General features: G+C 35.8%; 1 protein-coding gene across 9 annotated transcripts in view; it reads left to right on the top strand.

Annotated features, from left to right (window-relative positions):
* The window catches only part of LOC129723996 (kazrin), a 265654-nt gene that overhangs the window by 12305 nt on the left and 237430 nt on the right, over positions 1 to 15919 (top strand). The window lies entirely within an intron of this gene.

Here is a 15919-nt window from a genome sequence, read left to right as displayed (position 1 = left end):
TTTGTCGCTTGAAGAGAGAACACAAAAAATTAAGCAACATTCGAATTTGCGTTTGCGAGTGTGTCAAACAAAAACTTAGCCTAGCAACACCGATGTGAGTAATTGTAATGAATAATGAATGTTTCGTAGGCCGTGATGATGGTGTTGAATCCGCATATCTTATTTGAGAATAATAACCAGTGCTTCTACCGTTGAGAGGGGCATCTTGTGACATTGATAACAATTTTTATCTTCATGATCGGGCCTTGCTTTTTTGGCGGTCAAAAACCTTTTGATTCAACTCTGTCACTCGACATGATGAAAATTTTCTAAAAAATGACAGCGATTTTTTTTCTATTTTTGAATATTCAGTTATCAAAACATTTTCATTTAATCTCACTTCGGACGTGTAGATTTATGATATTTTTAACCGAAAAGGTTTGGATCTGCCTGTGGACTGTATAGTAGGTTATCGAAAACTTTAGTATAGTACTGGAAAGTTATTTAAAATCTACTCTGATTAGTGAATGCTTCACAACGTTAGATACAATTCCTAATCAAGCTCAGTTATTTCCGGTTAAACGATTAATACTAGATTTGACTCTGCGAGGCATGATTTATGAGCTACAAGTTTTAAAATTAAATAAAATTTGAAAATACGTCATATGGAGCAAATTTTCTTTTATTTATATATTGATCAATAGGACTTACACGGTAGCTTTTCACAGTTTTCAGTACTTAACAAATCAGTTAAACTCAGAAGGCTGCAAAAATTTCCCACAACATTATTTGGATTTTACACATACATGAAACGAAATTAAAGAAAAAAGGAAAAGAAGAAGCGATACCTTTCAACTTTTGGTTGTATGTATGAAAAAAAAGTCTGAGCACGAATAATAGAGAACTGCCAATGTTTGAAAAAAATATATACACTGCAGAAAAAAAATTTACTAAAAAAATCTAAATACAAAATAAACTTTATAAATTCATTTTCAAATTTCTTAAACTTAATTTCAAAATAACTTAAAAAAGATGTCAACCATAAGAAACTTATTGGTTTAAAATGACTTTCTGAATAATCCAAATTCGTTGGAATAATTCAAATTCGATGGATTTTGACAAATCAATTTCATCTCTCCATACGAAACTTTTTTCAAAAACTGTTTTTTCGTAGAACCACGTTTTTCTTCAGCCTAGTACATGAGTGCGTAAAATAAAAATCTGTTGAAGAAAAATGGCACGAAACTTGTCCTTTTTTGAATGTAAGTTTCCAATCGGTTTCCTCATTCTTGCAATAAAGGATTTGTAATTTATACACGCATTCGCTCAAATGCAGAAATGTGATCAACTATCAAACCTTGTTAAAACGAAAATTACGTCATCTGATTGATCGCTTGCTGGCTTTCCCTAAGAAGGTCGACAGAATAGTACGCCTAGTTAGCCGGAAATGCACTCTTTGGGTTATAAAAGACTCTGCTTCGAATCAAGCTAATTTTCAATAGCGTAGCGAATTGCGGCAGTATCAACTGGCTTTCCGAATTTGCTTTCGGCTTAAGCAAAACACTTGTCGGTTGCTCAAATATCAGCAGCAATTCTTTTCGATTGGCCTTCGGAGAGCTTCGGCCTTCTTACCCACAATGAAGCTTTGTCATATTTTGCCAACAACAGATGCAATAATTCTGTGCTAAATCCTGACAATCCAAATCTGCCACGGTCATCTAATTTACTGTTTTGAAAAGAGTTTCGGACATTCTCGATATTTCTAACATTATTTAAATTTCTAACATTTTTACCATATTTGACATTTTGGACATGTTTTAAACTTTTGACATTTTTAAAATTATTGTCATTTTTGACATCTTTGACATTTTTGACATTTTGATATTTTTGACATTTTTGAATTTTTTGACGATTTTGACACATTTGACCCTTTTAACATTTTCGACATTTTTGACATTTTTGTCATTTTTGACAGTTTTGACATTTTTAACATTTATGACATTTTTTACATTTTTGTCATTTTTGACATATCCGACATTTTTGACATTTTTGACATTTTTAACATTTTTGACATTTTTGACATTTTTGACATTTTTGTCATTTTTGACATTTTTGCCATTTTTGACTTTTTTGCCATTTTTGCCATTTTTGACATTTTTGACATTTTTGACATTTTTGACATATTTGACATTTTTGACATTTTTGACATTTTTGACATTTTTGACATTTTTGACATTTTTGACATTTTTGACATTTTTGACATTTTTGACATTTTTGACATTTTTGACATTTTTGACATTTTTGACATTTTTGACATTTTTGACATTTTTGACTTTCTAGACATTTTTGACATTTTTGACAGATATGACATTTATGAACCTTTGTGTTGCCTTTCTCCTAGAAAGGTATAGCAATCACGGGAAAAACCAAAAGTATAAAATCTACTTAGTTCGACGAGCTAAGCATTTTCTGAGTGTGTATGTATGTATGTAACACTCTCCCAATCTCACTTGTTTTTCTCTGAGATGGTTGGACCGATTTTCATGAAATTTTTGCAAATGAAAGGTCTATTTGCCCCATAAGACCCTAATAAATGTTATTGTCATCGAATTTTTATTTTAGAGGTTATGTATCAAAATGAGAAAATCACGAAACTCCATTATCTCAGAAACAACACAACCTATTTGAACAAAATTGGTATCAAAAGAACGGGCTTGTTCTTTGAACCTTCTGTTGATTAATTTCCTAATGATTGGGCATGTGGTTCAAAAGTTATGCAGAAAAAACGTGTTTCAAAGACTGTTTAAACCCCCACTTTTCTCGGAGATGACTTGTCCGAATTTTGAAACAAGCTTATTCATCGTGTAATAAATCATGAATTTCAAAATTCGTACATTTTCTTTGATCTGAGAGTCCATCTTGGTGTCATCAGAGGTGTGATAAGAAAACCGAGAAAACGAATGATATCCACCTACGCATCGTGCTTTTTGATGTGGTACCTTTAAGGAGAATCGAAACCTCGTTCGTCCTGCCAATATCGAGCCATAATTACAGTTCCCTGAAGAAAACCGTTATACGTATCTCTGGCCAATTTTATTATAAGAGGGACTTATTTGCCAATTTGCAAAGTCTACAGTGAAGGATTCAGTGTGAAGGAAGGGTATCTAGTGGACTGATTTTTCAATTTATATTCTACTTATTTTCTACTTATTTTCATGGTGTTGTACTCCGTTACTTGTTCTATGTAAAATCAAAATACATCTTTCATTTATTTCCAATTTCGAAAAGTCTATCGGTTTCATAAGATAACTAAGTAAATATGTTGTTCTCTCTTTTATTCTAAGAGCAACGATTTGATTTTTTCTTTAGTTTCCCCAATACCTTAGTTTCGTTATTATAGAATATCATAAAATTTATCATTGAGCATTACCACTACTACTGTTAGAGGCTGATGAAATTATGGTCGTATTTTAAATAATATTTGTTTCATAAGAAATATAAGTTAGAAAGAACGAATAACTGTTTGAAAATATGTGAGAATATGGTCAGATCGATGTGAAACTTATTCAGGATGGGAAACAGAATACTACTGTTTTTCTCACTGTTTTTTTTAGTCGAAAAAAACGTGCCTCAAACTTTTGAATTTTGATGAATATCGGCAATTCCAATGATGGGAACGAAAATTCTGATTTACTATCTATCTTAGGCGTCGTACACAAATTATGTAACGCTAAAAACTTAGATTTCAGACCCCCTCCCCCACATGTAACGATAAGTAACGTTAGATAATACTTCCCCGCCCTAAAATTACGTAAAGCTGGACAACCTGCCCCCTCTGCGAATTTGCAATTTTATGCAAACATGACAGTTACGTAACGGTCTCAACTACCCAACTACCGCCTATTGTTACATAGATAAGAAGAAAGTTACGTAAGTAACGCAGGCTCAACCCTCACCCCCCCCTTCTTCATGCTTTATGTAATTTGTGTACGACGTTTCACGAATTTATGAAATACCGCTCATCACGAAAAACTTTTAAATAAACATAAGTCAATTTAGACTATTTTCAAGGTATATCGCTTTTCATGTCACATTTTCACCCTAAATATTACATGGAATCTTAAATAAAATACATTTATCGGAAAAGTCTGTCTGTCTAGTTTACAAAGTTAACAATTTATTGCAAATCCGACGTAAATTCATTTATTTATATCGTTTTTACTGATCATAGATTTTGTACCATGATCGGACCATGGTAAATCATGATCGGACCAAAAAATGTATCATAATCGGACCAGTGTGCTTCTGAGACTTCAAGCGATTTTCCGTTTCGCGTGCTGGGCTTTACTTGCATGGTGTTTGGTTTGGGCTTGATAAATTAGATTCTATCAATTTTGTTCGTGATTCTAAAGATATTTTCGAACATTTTTCATATTATTTCGAAAACGTTATGGATTATATTTGAGTTTCAAATACGGCAAATCTGCCTATTCAATTTCTGGGTGTTTTTTCGGTTGCAGTTTCGTTTTACCGATAGCTTACTCCACCACTATGAGAAACGATGTATGACAGATTTGTAGTCCCCAAATAGTACTACGAATTTGCCGAATATTGCAATGCTCTAAGTTTTATGCCTGAAGTGTGACAGCTCATATTCAGTGCGATATTCAGCCAATGTTACTTATTACGGGAATTACTTCTCGGTGAAATATTTATTTCACTCCCACACTCACTTCACTTTTTGAAATTTATTCCCGATTTCATCTAAAGTGAGGTGACAAAAACTAGCTCCGTGAAGTGAGATTGACAGTGAAGTGAAAATGAGAATAAGACAAGTGAAATGAGTTTCCCAGCACAAAAATTTCGAAGTCTCAGAAAGTAGAGTTTTTCAGATTTTTTTTTTCGAGATAACACCAGATCTCGACGTTTTATACATTTCTAAGACATTTTGCATACAAAAAATTTCGATATCGAACAGTTCATGAACTTCATCAGTCAAAAAAGTGACATTTTGGCCGCTTTAAGGCACCATTTCCCGAAGTTCGATTGAGCAAAAATTTTGTATGAGGACATTTTTCGAGAAGACGAAGCTTTTAAGCCCAACCGCTAAACTCAATTCAAAGATCAAGTTTTTCTCTTACCGCAAAAATTTGTTAGTCTCAAAGAGAGTTTCGTTACTGAAAAATAAATTTGCTATATATTATCATTAGATCACAAATCAATCAGTTTTTAAACCTTCCTCATCTTCTTGAATTCGCTTCATCGTTCGAAATGGTCGTGAAGAAAATCAACGCAAAACGTCACTATTCCCATTTTCATTTCAGTGATATGAAACTCATAATAACCCAGATTTCACAGCAGTTGTCACTTTGCGACGTTTTGTTAACCTACGTGAGTCCCGTAAACAGGCTTGTAAACGGTCACCATTTTTATTTGATCTCGCATTCTTATGTCGTTTCCGTTTTCGCGGTGTAGCTACCCTTTTTCCGTGCTATACTATGCAGCTTCAAATAAAACATTTTCAGTGTCATTGCATTGGTATGCGTAATAATGGGATAGCTGTCAATTCGTTTTGTTTTGGTCATTATCGCATTTGTCAATTTGTCTCGTTTCCATTTCATATGTCCATCTCGCAAATGTGCTGAGAAAAAATTTGCCTGACATTTTACCACGTGGAACGAAAACCAAAACAAACCAGTTTTGACACATACGTGTGAATGTGTTGGTAACTTCCTACAGTACACTCTGCTTTTTTCGGGTGTCCTCAGTGACAGAAAAAGTGTAGGGAGAGACAGAAAAAAGGTAGCACGAAAAATCAAATAAAACATTTTCGGTGTCAAAAGTGTCGTTTGAGTGTAGCTACACCGCGAAAACGAAAACGACATTAGCGTGCGTCACAGTCGGCTTTCGCTCGTAAATGTAAAACAACCAAATCATCGCCGCTCTGCTCACAGAAAGAAAAGGTTAGTCAAACGACACTCGCGTATCAAAGAGATGCATACTGTCAATCGTTTAGCGATGTTATTTCGGCCTATTTCTGTCTACTTCGTTCATTTATGTTGAAAAGTATTATTACAAGATCAATGATATAAATAAATTCCAGAATACACGCACTCAACGTGCGTAATTCTCATTTCTAGAAAAAATGTCAAAATACGTTTGAGGAAAATAACGTCGTGATGGCGATGTTGATGGATGATGGTGATGATTTCACCGTAAACTCTACCGTAATAAGCACCAATGATCGCGGTGAATAGCATAATGTATATTATTTTATTTTTACTCAAAATTTAAAACGTTTATTGACATTTTCCTAATTAGAGCCAAACTTTCTCACTAAATTGTTAGAATAGTGTATGTTGCTGATATGTATGTATTTATTGAAAAATAATTGGTGTCAATTCTGTTAAAGCACTCTGAATCTTTACTTTGTTTCATTTTTCCTCTAATTTCAAACCAACCATACTCTTAACGTTATATTTTCTCAACATTTCAACTGCTTGTCAAAATATCTCGCGAAAGCGCTACTAACTATGTGACACGAAAGCACTATCTGTTATTTTTTTCAAACTGATTTGTTAGTCGCTATCGTATCTATTTGATAAAGTTGTTTAAAAGAATAAAAGCTATTTTTTCATACTGCTTAAAAGTTCAATCTCAGTTTAAGGTTACTTGAAGGAAGTTATCGGTGCTATATCATAAATCTTTTCATAGAAACCTTAGTCATATTCGTCATTGTATTTGGTATCTCCGAGCGTTTTTATAAAGCTGAGATAGATGCCTTTGAGATGCCTCGATGAAAGCTATGACAACCAATCAGTCACAAATATAAATTTTCATATATTTTAATATATGATTCTCTCGTAAACTAGTCGAAAATTTGCGAAAAAGGGCTTCTTAAATTAGGTTGACACTGAGTAAATTTTTTCCCTGTTTGAAGTATAATGGGCTGTTTGTAGTGAAGTATAGTGTAGTGCAATGTAGTGTAGTGTAGTGTAGTGTAGTGTAGTGTAGTGTAGTGTAGTGTAGTGTAGTGTAGAGGAGTGTAGCGTAGTGTAGTGTAGTGTAGTTTAGTGTAGTGTAGTGTAGTGTAGTGTAGTGTAGTGTAGTGTAGTGTAGTGTAGTGTAGTGTAGTGTAGTGTAGTGTAGTGTAGTGTAGTGTAGTGTAGTGTAGTGTAGTGTAGTGTAGTGTAGTGTAGTGTAGTGTAGTGTAGTGTAGTGTAGTGTAGTGTAGTGTAGTGTAGTGTAGTTTATAGTAGTGTAGTGTAGTGTAGTGTAGTGTAGTGTAGTGTAGTGTAGTGTAGTGGAGTGGAGTGTAGTGGAGTGTAGTGGAGTGTATTGTAGTGTAGTGTAGTGTAGTGTAGCGTAGTGTAGTGTAGTGTAGAGTAGTGTAGTGTAGTGTAGTGCAGTGTAGTGTAGTCAACCTTACGTCGTTTTTGTGAGGTTTCATTCTATAGAACATAAGCTTCACCAATTACGTTCTGTTCCAATGAATTTAACGTAAAATCCTCCATTGGGTATATCGAGCACAAGCAAAGTGAAACGGTGATGTCTCAGAAGTAGGCTGGTCCGATCATGATACAAAACAGGCCTCCGCGTTTCACCAATAATTCCAACTTTAAAGCGAATATGTCATATAAAAAGTGTTCCTACATTGAATTGAGATGTCACAGAAACATATAACCGGAAAATATACTGCAATATTCAAATGTTTGATTCTTAAATCACTGCTTGAAAACAAGCCTTGATAAAAATTGTAAGGGCAATTGGTGCTCGAAAATAGTTCATTTTTTAAAACATTTTTAATAGTAGTAATATTTAAGCAATCTGGATAAAACCTTCTGAACATCATCAGAAGAAATTATTTGATGATGCTGCTACATATTTGACACATTTTTTTGTTCAGAAGTTAATGAATCTCACATATAAAAAAATGGTCCGATCGTGGTACATTTTCTGACTGGTCCGATCATGATACAACACCCTAGCTATTTTCTGGGTGCTGATGAAAGCCCTCTGCAAAACAGATGTAAATTGTTTGAAATACGTTCGGGAGGATTAAAATAGTCTTCCACGATTGGACACTTCAATTATTTGTTGTAAATGTTTGCCAAAGCAGTTTTATAAACTGAAGACAAGGGCTGACAGAGAACATGAAGGTGAACAAATAAATATAAATATGTACCTACTTGTGTTCGTATTGCACTTTCAACATTTCGGGTACTTCGTCCGAATGAACAGAAAAAAATGCTAAGTTCATAAATTTAGAGATTCAGATCAAGAGGAGTGGTTACCTTTCAATGCAATATTTCCTCAGCTGGACTAAATACTATATTTGAATAGATTCGGATTCTACCACCTGAAAGAAACACAACCTACGCTACGATTGAATGCAATTTTCGTAGCCCAAAGTGCAACAGTGAAAAGAAAAGCTTTCAACCGTGCATGCAGTGCAGCACACCGCACTGCAGCTGGAATGGAATTCTATCGACCTTGTCCGCTTAAGTTGCCTTCCTTTGGCTTCGCCGCCGCCGCGCCGCCCGTCGTCGCCGCCACCTGCATTAGCCTTGAATCCAGCCAGCACAAACTGTTGCCACCTTAGTATTATTGCTGCACCGCATTCTCACGAGCGCACACGAGGCTTCCACCGTTGCTGATTGCTCTTTGAACCGACCGTAATCGACTACGAAGTTGCAAGAAGGCCATTGCAAGTAGGCCAGAACGATGGTAGCGAACTGTCCTCCCAGTACCCTAACTGTTCTAAACCTGCGATGGTTAAGAACATACCGCTATAATGCCTTTCGCTTGTTGCTTTCTTTGGTGTTGCTTGCTTTGGCTGAAATCGATCCGGAAGCCGGTACACCGATGGCAAATGTAAGTTGTATCGGAAATTTATGGAAGCAATACCAACTGTCAGTTTTTGGCGCGGTAGTAAAACAATAGACAAGAGAAAACACAGACAGAAGTGATTCTCATTCTTGGATGGCTGCATTGCGCTGGTTCATTCCAACTGCGAATATCGATGTTCCTGCATTGTAAAGCCTGCTGCTGTTGAATGAAGTTAAAATCATTGCTTCCGAGGGGCAGTCTTCGGGCACAGGTGCAATTTAATGATTGGTTTCCATACGGTATATCTGGACAGTGCAATATGGACTGCACAGCAGCACATTCAATACAGGTGTGCGGTGAGGGAAAGGTATTCTGTTCGAATCAAATAAAGGTTTAATGAATCGAAACACATGAGACCAAATCAACAATATGGGCTGGAAGAGTTGCAATTACAAATATTGTCAGATTGGTTCGCACTCTAATTGGGTCCATTGCAGTCAGTGCTTAATTAAAAAAGCTTGATATTATTGACTAACCGACATGTGCTGTACATGAGTTTTAATCGAAAGTCAAAATCAACTTTGCTGCATAAATATGTTTACCTACGTATTTCATAATGTATTTTTTTAGGTCCAACAATTACTGTACCGAATCAGACACCTTTTCTAGGAACTAATACAATACCTGTAATAAAACACGAGTACAAGTAACAATATGCGCATTCAAAACCTTTTCGAAACACATCAGCGCTTGTGTGCTTGCAAATGCAGTATTATTTGTAGCTCATTGTTTTCCATTACCCAGAAAGTAGATATCCGAGCTGGCAATTGTTCAGCTCATGTTTTAGAAAACTTTACACGTGTAGCAAACTGCGTACCTACATTTAACATTTTATTATCCTTTATCGTTGGATACCTTTTTATTCTGCAGTTCAACCCAGCTCGAACATACATACTAGAGTAGTCTTTAATACCCATAAAATTAAAAATAAAAAGATTAAATAACTTATTTATTCAATAAAACTCTACTCTCGCTACATATTTTTGTAATATGGGAGGTAAAAACATTGAAGAAACTTTTCTTTTTTGAGGAACAGTCATCATTATAACAATCGTAATTTCGAATAAATAGCATAATTGGTTTTTTTTTACAATCAAGGAGGCCAATTCAGTACGAGCCGTCGTTTATCGATTTTTTGTTGTGTCTCAGCTTACTGATGAAAAAATACAGGAGATAATTTCTCCGTGTCACTTTTTAAAACCTCAAATAAAAATCAGTAAAAATCACATCCGACTGATGAAGAGACTTCTTTAACCCGTAATGAAAAAGCCGACTCACTAGCAAGACAATGTTCTCCTGAAAATTTAATAGGACCAGAACCCATCTGTGGCGTCTTATCAAGAGCTTCAAAAACAGAGCTTAAAGGAGGATGGTCATACGCAAATATTGAAATACTGTATCTGGTTTACGACAATCAAAAAAATTTATTAAACCAAACTACGCAAAAACCATGACGCTACTTAGGCTCAAGAAAAAAGACCTAAGTACGATAACAGGACTTCTCTTTGTCACTTGAGTATGAAACCTTAGAACACCTACTCTGCGAATGCATAGTATTAGTACAACACATATCGCGTATCCTCGGTAAAGGATTCCTAAGTCGTTCCGAACTATGGAACGAAAGCCCTTCTCCGATATTACTCTTCATTCGAATAGTGATACCTGACTGAGATACACGTGCAAATCAAAATTGGATATCAACTCAATAATAGTTATGCTCCGAAATTGAATCTTAGGTAGATTGAGACGGAGCATACCACAATAGATCTACTATCAATGGTCGCAGTGGTTCAGTCTCTTACAGGAGAAAACCCGTAATGAGAAATTTTACCTATGGGCGTGACCCCGCCGGGAAATAGAATTGCAAACAAAATAAAAATACACTTTTGAAAACACCGTGCAACAATTTTTTTGCCTTGGCTTCTATGTATAACTTTTTGATGAGGATTGATGCGAAAATAAATTTCCCCGAGTTTGAACATATTTCAACTTAAGCGGCAACAATGGCGCCTTTTTGAATTTTTGAGAAATCGGAAATTTTCGATGTTTCTTCGACGCCATTTTGTTTTAGGACCAATATCAAAATTCTAGGAGTTTGTTCACATATAAGCATCTTCTTACCCATCTTTAAAAAAAAAACAGATCTTAAATCGGACAAAAACTGAGTTCGAAACGGTAATTCTACGAAAACAGTTTTGGCATGGTTTTAGTATATTTCACAAAGCAAAATAATATCGAGTATGTCTGAGCATTAATGGTAATGCGCTAATATCTAAAAGTGGTTGTCAAATTATCTCTTATATTCAGTAAAAAAAAGTCTCAGAAATCGATTGGTAGGTGTCTGATCTACGTAAAATGTCAGCAACATATCGATTTTGCCCCAATTCTTCATGGATTAACTTATTTGGAATCTGTTGAATGTATTATCAAGAGTGTAAGCGATACTCGACGATACAATAACAATTTGCCTTCGCATAATCCTCTCCTTTTTCTGGGGATTTAGCAGAAGTATATGAGATGAATTGCCATAATTCCTAAATTTCAATTGTATGTATTTTCATCTGTTTTCACTGCATTGAAGAAAATCAAATGTTGCCAAATCAGTTTCTGTAAGTACGAAAAGATCATACTGAAAATGTTGAGTTTTTCCGACATAATTGACAGAAATCGACAGCGCTGCAGTGGTTACCTGGGTTACCAATTTTGCACGTAAACAACTACATCGGATACCTAGGTAAATTACCATGACGGTTTGCGGCTACGTTCATTTATGAAAGTGTGATTCATTCATGATTAACAGTGCGATGAATATGGGGGCGTCGTGAGATGAATAATTGAGCAGTGATTTAAGTGTTGAGATGAATATGGAAGCGTTGTAAAAAAATGGTATGGTTTACGAAATTCAGGATAAATCAAACTGAGTTCACTAAATCTCCAATACTGCGCGATTCCATGAGAGCATGTAAACAAATTTTGTTTATTTGTTCAATGATTTCGTGAAAATTTTATGTTTATCCGTGCATTCTTCGTGAATATCGGCTTAATGAGATGAATAATAGTACAATTACCCTATGTTTAAAACCTCATAAATAGGAAAATTCTATAAAATAGCTGCATGAATTATAAATTTGGATTCGAAATGCCGCGTCAACTTCTAAAACCATGTAGATGTTAAAAAGCAGTGTAAAACGTTATTTCCGTGAATATCGTGTGATACACAGAATGATTTGATGACATAAAATAATAAAAAAAAAAAATTGAAAAAATGGACAGAATCAGTCAGAAATTGTATCTGAAACGAGTCCGCGTTGTTAACGTAAGACTACGCAAGATTTTACTAATTGAACTTTTCAGTACTAAATATCATTAGGTCATGCCACGACAAGAATGAAATGAAAACGGGCATCTCTTTTTGAACTAACTGTATCTTTGCATAAATATTCCTATATGCTTAAGATGTCATTTTGCGATGTTTTTTTTTTTGTTTTTTTTTTAATCTCGACTCATTTTCGAGAAATTAAGCACAAAAGGTTGGTGCTTACAAATATTTTTAAAGCCAGAATGGTTTGTTTGATCGGTGTGGCGTCTTCTAGGGTTTGCAATATTCCCGGGAATTGATTTCCCGGGAAACGGGAATGAAAAATCTAATTTTCCGGGAACTCCCGGTAACCGGGAATGGAAATTAATTTTATCAAAAATGAGATTTGAAATAAAATTTTCTAATAAACGGCAACCAAACCTGTTTATAATTTCATTCTCAATTCGCATGAAAAACGAAGTGAAAAAAAAAACAAACTATATTCAAATTAACATCAGCGATCGATATTGTTGCAAATATTAACAGAAAAAGAAGTCCAAAGGTCTTCATGTCGTCAAACAATCGCTTCAGGTCCGCTACTGATATTGCCCAAATAATGTAATTTCTTTCTGAAAAACTTCGTTTAATTCCGCTGAGTCACCGCTGGTGTTTGATTTCTAGAATACTTTCAAATCACCTATTCCAGCCCTTGCTACATTCCATTAGGAACTGAAGTGTCCAATTCTCCAGTTTGTTGAAGATAAAACTGAGTGTTAGGCAGCCATTAGTCAAGACGATTAATTGCTAAATGTGGTAGATCGTAGGGAATATATTTATTCGGGCTAATATATATGCTATAATATTACACAATACCTAATATTCGCTTAAAACTCTGTTTGCTTGAACGGTAGCAAAGCCTCTCCGCTCATTTTTCTATCGAATATATTTGCTATGCCATTACACGATGCGTATTTAAAGAAAAAATAAATTGCGTACCAAATCTAGTTTTCAATGACAGAACAATATTTCAAACCCATTTGAAGTATGATTCCGTGTAAAAATATTTATTGATTAACTGGAACGTTACATCTCCATTCGGCGGTTTTCTGTGGAAGACAATTACAAACTGGAAGGAACGATAGAATACTAAATAATTAGTTTAATACGACACAAAATAAGTCAGCTTCAAAGTATTTGGATGCCTACAAAATTAACCTGCAAAGATTATTTTTACGTTAAATTCGCGACCACGACCCAAGGTACACTGAGATTTATCAAATTATTAAATTTAGGTCGTATTGATTTACGGGTTTTGAAACTTTTATCAATTTAGAGGTTTCGAAAATTTCTATCAATAAACAAATCAAAAATTAAAAAAGCTATTCTATCAGTAGTGAACTAACTAGCAAAGGACGTTATTAGGCGAGGTGAACATTTACCTAATTTGTCGTTTACTAAATAAGACAGCAGATATTTTTGATAAATCATTGAAGCAAAACAAATATTGACCGTCATTTCAAACAAAAATTTGCTTCGTATAATCCTTTAGTGCTGCTATAGAGTTTGACGACGGAAGTTATTTACTTTTATTGCACTATTGCCTAGGATACTATGGTAAATCTAACGAAATGAATCGATTAACTCGGGAATCCCGGGATCCCGGGAATCAATGTTTTGGTTCCCGGGATCCGGGAATCCCGGGAAAAAGTATTTCCCGGGAAATCCTTCCCGGAATTGCAAACCCTAGCGTCTTCGGTAAGGCGATAAGTCCCTCTTTTTCCAGGCCAGAGAGAAACGTTAGGTGCAGCCTCAGATCAGGGAATTGTAATTTGGTAGAATAGAAAGAGACTCGGTATAGTAGAGCAGTAAGCTTGAAACGAAAGGGTGAACTCTCACACACAAACACGGATATAAATGAAAGCATATCATTCACTTCAATAGTGATACTGCCAACAATATGAAGTACAAGGTACAGAAAACACTTGATCAATATTACAATAGATCAAATGTCTCTGATCGCAGTGATGAGTCCACACAGAGGAAAAATAAGCTAAACATTAATGGCTGTGTGATTATGGAGAAATGAGGAAAAAAATTGAACTTTTACCTTAGCCAAAATGGTTATGAACGCGATGTCTTCAGCAAAGTTGCAGATAGTACGTCAGCACAACATCCAGGATATCAAATTTCGTAATTATCTCCCGCGCCGAGTGTCTTAAAGGTTTTTTTGATCGGTATAGTGTCTTCGGCAAAGTTTTAGATAATAATTTTGTTTTTCTAAGAAGTATACAATATAAAAATAATGTTTGTTTTAGATAATTATATATTTTTAGATTTCATGTCAAACAGATATCTTGAAAAAAAAACATGCTGATATGAGCAACATAAAACTTGGCAAAACTCGATTTGTGCTTTACCAAACCGAGCCGAAGACGTGCATTAATCAGTCAATGTTTGATACTCGTCTTCAACTCGGCACGCAACGAATTTAGAATAGTACCAGATAGCGAATTTCTATTGCCTTTGATACGGTTACATTAGGTGTCCGGTGTGGTCCTGCCCTGAGTCATTGTTCGTTCGCTGTGCGCCTTCTTCTAGTATTCTAATAAATAAGGTTTATACTAGTCGTCTCAGCAAAAATGGGATCAAGTATTCAGAATGAGAAATGTTTCCTTGTAATTCTCCTTAAAATAGATAAAAACTCGAGAAAAAGTACCATGTATTTTGAAGTGATTACAGTTAATGAACAATGTCTTTATTTATAGCCAAAAGAAAGCTCGATATTTGTACTGTGAGTTTTCAGTCATTACCATGTTTAAACAACGTTTTTTGTTGCTGACTACACCAGTGACAATAGTTTTACCATATGAGCGTTTCCATTCCAAATGTTCTGGAGACTAGCAAAAACTCAGACGACCAATTTTGGTTTGAATGAAACTTTACATACGTATTTGGCTTAGAAAAAAACGTATTTTTAACAGGTGGAGATTTTCCAGACTCAAGACTACAGACTGTCTGCCTGTCTGTCTGTCTGCCTGTCTGTCTGTCTGCCTGTCTGCCTGTCTGTCTGTCTGTCTGTCTGTCTGTCTGTCTGTCTGTCTGTCTGTCTGTCTGTCTGTCTGTCTGTCTGTCTGTCTGTCTGTCTGTCTGTCTGTCTGTCTGTCTGTCTGTCTGTCTGTCTGTCTGTCTGTCTGTCTGTCTGTCTGTCTGTCTGTCTGTCTGCCTGTCTGTCTGTCTGTCTGTCTGTCTGTCTGTCTGTCTGTCTGTCTGTCTGTCTGTCTGTCTGTCTGTCTGTCTGCCTGTCTGCCTGTCTGTCTGTCTGTCTGTCTGTCTGTCTGTCTGTCTGTCTGTCTGTCTGTCTGTCTGTCTGTCTGTCTGTCTGTCTGTCTGTCTGTCTGTCTGTCTGTCTGTCTGTCTGTCTGCCTGTCTGTCTGCCTGTCTGTCTGCCTGTCTGTCTGCCTGTCTGTCTGCCTGTCTGTCTGCCTGCCTGCCTGTCTGTCTGTCTGCCTGTCTGTCTGTCTGTCTGTCTGTCTGTCTGTCTGTCTGTCTGTCTGTCTGTCTGTCTGTCTGTCTGTCTGTCTGCCTTTCTGCCTGTCTGTCTGTCCGTCTATCTGTCTGTCTGTCTGTCTGTCTGTCTGTCTGTCTGTCTGTCTGCCTGTCTGTCTGTTCGTCTATCTGTCTGTCTGTCTGTCTGTCTGTCTGTCTGTCTGTCTGTCTGTCTGTCTGTCTGTCTGTCTGTCTGTCTGTCTGTCT

The sequence above is a fragment of the Wyeomyia smithii genome, chromosome 2 (assembly GCF_029784165.1).
Source record: "Wyeomyia smithii strain HCP4-BCI-WySm-NY-G18 chromosome 2, ASM2978416v1, whole genome shotgun sequence".
Classification (NCBI taxonomy): Eukaryota; Metazoa; Arthropoda; class Insecta; order Diptera; family Culicidae; genus Wyeomyia; species Wyeomyia smithii.
Note: the sequence above shows the minus strand (reverse complement) of the source record. Positions and strands in the feature narration are given on the sequence as shown.